The 5,000-nt window shown below is 48.4% G+C and overlaps 8 non-coding genes across 8 annotated transcripts; all 8 read right to left on the reverse strand.

Annotated features, from left to right (window-relative positions):
* Nucleotides 1–374: 374 nt before the first annotated feature.
* On the reverse strand, nucleotides 375–492 carry LOC127141031 (5S ribosomal RNA). Its single transcript, XR_007811559.1, has one exon. It is a non-coding gene; the product is annotated as a 5S ribosomal RNA (ribosomal RNA).
* A 494-nt stretch (nucleotides 493–986) lies between these two features.
* Nucleotides 987–1,105, reverse strand: LOC127141015 (5S ribosomal RNA). Its single transcript, XR_007811540.1, has one exon. It is a non-coding gene; the product is annotated as a 5S ribosomal RNA (ribosomal RNA).
* A 494-nt stretch (nucleotides 1,106–1,599) lies between these two features.
* LOC127141026 (5S ribosomal RNA) lies at nucleotides 1,600–1,718 on the reverse strand. Its single transcript, XR_007811553.1, has one exon. It is a non-coding gene; the product is annotated as a 5S ribosomal RNA (ribosomal RNA).
* A 495-nt stretch (nucleotides 1,719–2,213) lies between these two features.
* LOC127141034 (5S ribosomal RNA) lies at nucleotides 2,214–2,332 on the reverse strand. The gene has a single exon (XR_007811562.1). It is a non-coding gene; the product is annotated as a 5S ribosomal RNA (ribosomal RNA).
* Nucleotides 2,333–2,810: 478 nt separating this feature from the next.
* On the reverse strand, nucleotides 2,811–2,929 carry LOC127141035 (5S ribosomal RNA). The gene has a single exon (XR_007811563.1). It is a non-coding gene; the product is annotated as a 5S ribosomal RNA (ribosomal RNA).
* Nucleotides 2,930–3,423: 494 nt separating this feature from the next.
* On the reverse strand, nucleotides 3,424–3,542 carry LOC127141036 (5S ribosomal RNA). Its single transcript, XR_007811564.1, has one exon. It is a non-coding gene; the product is annotated as a 5S ribosomal RNA (ribosomal RNA).
* A 481-nt stretch (nucleotides 3,543–4,023) lies between these two features.
* Nucleotides 4,024–4,142, reverse strand: LOC127141016 (5S ribosomal RNA). Its single transcript, XR_007811541.1, has one exon. It is a non-coding gene; the product is annotated as a 5S ribosomal RNA (ribosomal RNA).
* Nucleotides 4,143–4,621: 479 nt separating this feature from the next.
* On the reverse strand, nucleotides 4,622–4,739 carry LOC127141027 (5S ribosomal RNA). Its single transcript, XR_007811554.1, has one exon. It is a non-coding gene; the product is annotated as a 5S ribosomal RNA (ribosomal RNA).
* Between the last annotated feature and the right edge of the window lie 261 nt (nucleotides 4,740–5,000).

Below are 5,000 nucleotides of genomic sequence, written 5' to 3' on the forward strand. Positions count from 1 at the left end.
AAGAAATAACTACTCCACCAACAAGAATTTTCGTATGGCCTGATCAAACATTTGGCTCTGTTCCAAGTCCATTTTCGTCCGAAATTGCTCAAAACGTACATCGGTGAGCCACACGTCCTTGTGGACGACGTATTGGGTCATTGTGCCCAAAACCCAGACTGCGCTCATTCATTCGGCAGCAGTGCAGACTTTACAGAGGTGACTTTCCAGCGCCTATACCCGATTGCCGAAAGCGACGTGACATAAAACAGAAGTGCAAAACAGAGCGTGAAATACAGGCTGCAAAATAAAAGTAGTTTGGCGTGCCCTGTCTCAACTACAGAGGAAGCGGCATTCTGCTGCTGTAAGATAGGCAGGAAAAGATGGGGACAAAAAGCTTACGGCACCTGGTATTCCCAGGCGGTCTCCCATCCAAGTACTAACCAGGCCGACCCTGCTTAGCTTCCGAGATCAGACGAGATCGGGCGCGCTCAGGGTGGTGTGGCCGTAAGCCACAGCGGCTGCTGAAGACAGACCCTTTATACGTGCCAAAATAACACTGGCAGATCTGTTATTTCACATAGCAATCAACAATAATGGGGATTTTCTCTAACAGTCAACAGCAAAACTAAGAAATAACTACTCCACCCAACAAGAATTTTCCGTATGGCCTGATCAAACATTTGGCTCTGTTCCAAGTCCATTTTCGTCCGAAATTGCTCAAACGTACATCGGTGAGCCACACGTCCTTGTGGACGACGTATTGGGTCATTGTGCCCAAAACCCAGACTGCGCTCATTCATTCGGCAGCAGTGCAGACTTTACAGAGGTGACTTTCCAGCGCCTAATACCCGATTGCCGAAAGCGACGTGACATAAAACAGAAGTGCAAAACAGAGCGTGAAATACAGGCTGCAAAATAAAAGTAGTTTTGGCGTGCCCTGTCTCAACTACAGAGGAAGCGGCATTCTGCTGCTGTAAGATAGGCAGGAAAAGATGGGGACAAAAAGCTTACGGCACCTGGTATTCCCAGGCGGTCTCCCATCCAAGTACTAACCAGGCCCGACCCTGCTTAGCTTCCGAGATCAGACGAGATCGGGCGCGCTCAGGGTGGTGTGGCCGTAAGCCACAGCGGCTGCTGAAGACAGACCCTTTATACGTGCCAAAATAACACTGGCAGATCTGTTATTTCACATAGCAATCAACAATAATGGGGATTTTCTCTAACAGTCAACAGCAAAACTAAGAAATAACTACTCCACCCAACAAGAATTTTCCGTATGGCCTGATCAAACATTTGGCTCTGTTCCAAGTCCATTTTCGTCCGAAATTGCTCAAAACGTACATCGGTGAGCCACACGTCCTTGTGGACGACGTATTGGGTCATTGTGCCCAAAACCCAGACTGCGCTCATTCATTCGGCAGCAGTGCAGACTTTACAGAGGTGACTTTCCAGCGCCTAATACCCGATTGCCGAAAGCGACGTGACATAAAACAGAAGTGCAAAACAGAGCGTGAAATACAGGCTGCAAAATAAAAGTAGTTTGGCGTGCCCTGTCTCAACTACAGAGGAAGCGGCATTCTGCTGCTGTAAGATAGGCAGGAAAAGATGGGGACAAAAAGCTTACGGCACCTGGTATTCCCAGGCGGTCTCCCATCCAAGTACTAACCAGGCCCGACCCTGCTTAGCTTCCGAGATCAGACGAGATCGGGCGCGCTCAGGGTGGTGTGGCCGTAAGCCACAGCGGCTGCTGAAGACAGACCCTTTATACGTGCCAAAATAACACTGGCAGATCTGTTATTTCACATAGCAATCAACAATAATGGGGATTTTCTCTAACAGTCAACAGCAAAACTAAGAAATAACTACTCCACCCAACAAGAATTTTCCGTATGGCCTGATCAAACATTTGGCTCTGTTCCAAGTCCATTTTCGTCCGAAATTGCTCAAAACGTACATCGGTGAGCCACACGTCCTTGTGGACGACGTATTGGGTCATTGTGCCCAAAACCCAGACTGCGCTCATTCATTCGGCAGCAGTGCAGACTTTACAGAGGTGACTTTCCAGCGCCTAATACCCGATTGCCGAAAGCGACGTGACATAAAACAGAAGTGCAAAACAGAGCGTGAAATACAGGCTGCAAAATAAAAGTAGTTTTGGCGTGCCCTGTCTCAACTACAGAGGAAGCGGCATTCTGCTGCTGTAAGATAGGCAGGAAAAGATGGGGACAAAAAGCTTACGGCACCTGGTATTCCCAGGCGGTCTCCCATCCAAGTACTAACCAGGCCCGACCCTGCTTAGCTTCCGAGATCAGACGAGATCGGGCGCGCTCAGGGTGGTGTGGCCGTAAGCCACAGCGGCTGCTGAAGACAGACCCTTTATACGTGCCAAAATAACACTGGCAGATCTGTTATTTCACATAGCAATCAACAATAATGGGGATTTTCTCTAACAGTCAACAGCAAAACTAAGAAATAACTACTCCACCCAACAAGAATTTTCCGTATGGCCTGATCAAACATTTGGCTCTGTTCCAAGTCCATTTTCGTCCGAAATTGCTCAAAACGTACATCGGTGAGCCACACGTCCTTGTGGACGACGTATTGGGTCATTGTGCCCAAAACCCAGACTGCGCTCATTCATTCGGCAGCAGTGCAGACTTTACAGAGGTGACTTTCCAGCGCCTAATACCCGATTGCCGAAAGCGACGTGACATAAAACAGAAGTGCAAAACAGAGCGTGAAATACAGGCTGCAAAATAAAAGTAGTTTTGGCGTGCCCTGTCTCAACTACAGAGGAAGCGGCATTCTGCTGCTGTAAGATAGGCAAAAGCTTACGGCACCTGGTATTCCCAGGCGGTCTCCCATCCAAGTACTAACCAGGCCCGACCCTGCTTAGCTTCCGAGATCAGACGAGATCGGGCGCGCTCAGGGTGGTGTGGCCGTAAGCCACAGCGGCTGCTGAAGACAGACCCTTTATACGTGCCAAAATAACACTGGCAGATCTGTTATTTCACATAGCAATCAACAATAATGGGGATTTTCTCTAACAGTCAACAGCAAAACTAAGAAATAACTACTCCACCCAACAAGAATTTTCCGTATGGCCTGATCAAACATTTGGCTCTGTTCCAAGTCCATTTTCGTCCGAATTGCTCAAAACGTACATCGGTGAGCCACACGTCCTTGTGGACGACGTATTGGGTCATTGTGCCCAAAACCCAGACTGCGCTCATTCATTCGGCAGCAGTGCAGACTTTACAGAGGTGACTTTCCAGCGCCTAATACCCGATTGCCGAAAGCGACGTGACATAAAACAGAAGTGCAAAACAGAGCGTGAAATACAGGCTGCAAAATAAAAGTAGTTTTGGCGTGCCCTGTCTCAACTACAGAGGAAGCGGCATTCTGCTGCTGTAAGATAGGCAGGAAAAGATGGGGACAAAAAGCTTACGGCACCTGGTATTCCCAGGCGGTCTCCCATCCAAGTACTAACCAGGCCCGACCCTGCTTAGCTTCCGAGATCAGACGAGATCGGGCGCGCTCAGGGTGGTGTGGCCGTAAGCCACAGCGGCTGCTGAAGACAGACCCTTTATACGTGCCAAAATAACACTGGCAGATCTGTTATTTCACATAGCAATCAACAATAATGGGGATTTTCTCTAACAGTCAACAGCAAAACTAAGAAATAACTACTCCACCCAACAAGAATTTTCCGTATGGCCTGATCAAACATTTGGCTCTGTTCCAAGTCCATTTTCGTCCGAAATTGCTCAAAACGTACATCGGTGAGCCACACGTCCTTGTGGACGACGTATTGGGTCATTGTGCCCAAAACCCAGACTGCGCTCATTCATTCGGCAGCAGTGCAGACTTTACAGAGGTGACTTTCCAGCGCCTAATACCCGATTGCCGAAAGCGACGTGACATAAAACAGAAGTGCAAAACAGAGCGTGAAATACAGGCTGCAAAATAAAAGTAGTTTTGGCGTGCCCTGTCTCAACTACAGAGGAAGCGGCATTCTGCTGCTGTAAGATAGGCAGGAAAAGCTTACGGCACCTGGTATTCCCAGGCGGTCTCCCATCCAAGTACTAACCAGGCCCGACCCTGCTTAGCTTCCGAGATCAGACGAGATCGGGCGCGCTCAGGGTGGTGTGGCCGTAAGCCACAGCGGCTGCTGAAGACAGACCCTTTATACGTGCCAAAATAACACTGGCAGATCTGTTATTTCACATAGCAATCAACAATAATGGGGATTTTCTCTAACAGTCAACAGCAAAACTAAGAAATAACTACTCCACCCAACAAGAATTTTCCGTATGGCCTGATCAAACATTTGGCTCTGTTCCAAGTCCATTTTCGTCCGAAATTGCTCAAAACGTACATCGGTGAGCCACACGTCCTTGTGGACGACGTATTGGGTCATTGTGCCCAAAACCCAGACTGCGCTCATTCATTCGGCAGCAGTGCAGACTTTACAGAGGTGACTTTCCAGCGCCTAATACCCGATTGCCGAAAGCGACGTGACATAAAACAGAAGTGCAAAACAGAGTGAAATACAGGCTGCAAAATAAAAGTAGTTTTGGCGTGCCCTGTCTCAACTACAGAGGAAGCGGCATTCTGCTGCTGTAAGATAGGGACAAAAAGCTTACGGCACCTGGTATTCCCAGGCGGTCTCCCATCCAAGTACTAACCAGGCCCGACCCTGCTTAGCTTCCGAGATCAGACGAGATCGGCGCGCTCAGGGTGGTGTGGCCGTAAGCCACAGCGCTGCTGAAGACAGACCCTTTATACGTGCCAAAATAACACTGGCAGATCTGTTATTTCACATAGCAATCAACAATAATGGGGATTTTCTCTAACAGTCAACAGCAAAACTAAGAATAACTACTCCACCCAACAAGAATTTTCCGTATGGCCTGATCAAACATTTGGCTCTGTTCCAAGTCCATTTTCGTCCGAAATTGCTCAAAACGTACATCGGTGAGCCACACGTCCTTGTGGACGACGTATTGGGTCATTGT

This window comes from Lates calcarifer, unplaced genomic scaffold, assembly GCF_001640805.2.
Source record: "Lates calcarifer isolate ASB-BC8 unplaced genomic scaffold, TLL_Latcal_v3 _unitig_5607_quiver_3426, whole genome shotgun sequence".
In the NCBI taxonomy this organism is placed as follows: domain Eukaryota; kingdom Metazoa; phylum Chordata; class Actinopteri; family Centropomidae; genus Lates; species Lates calcarifer.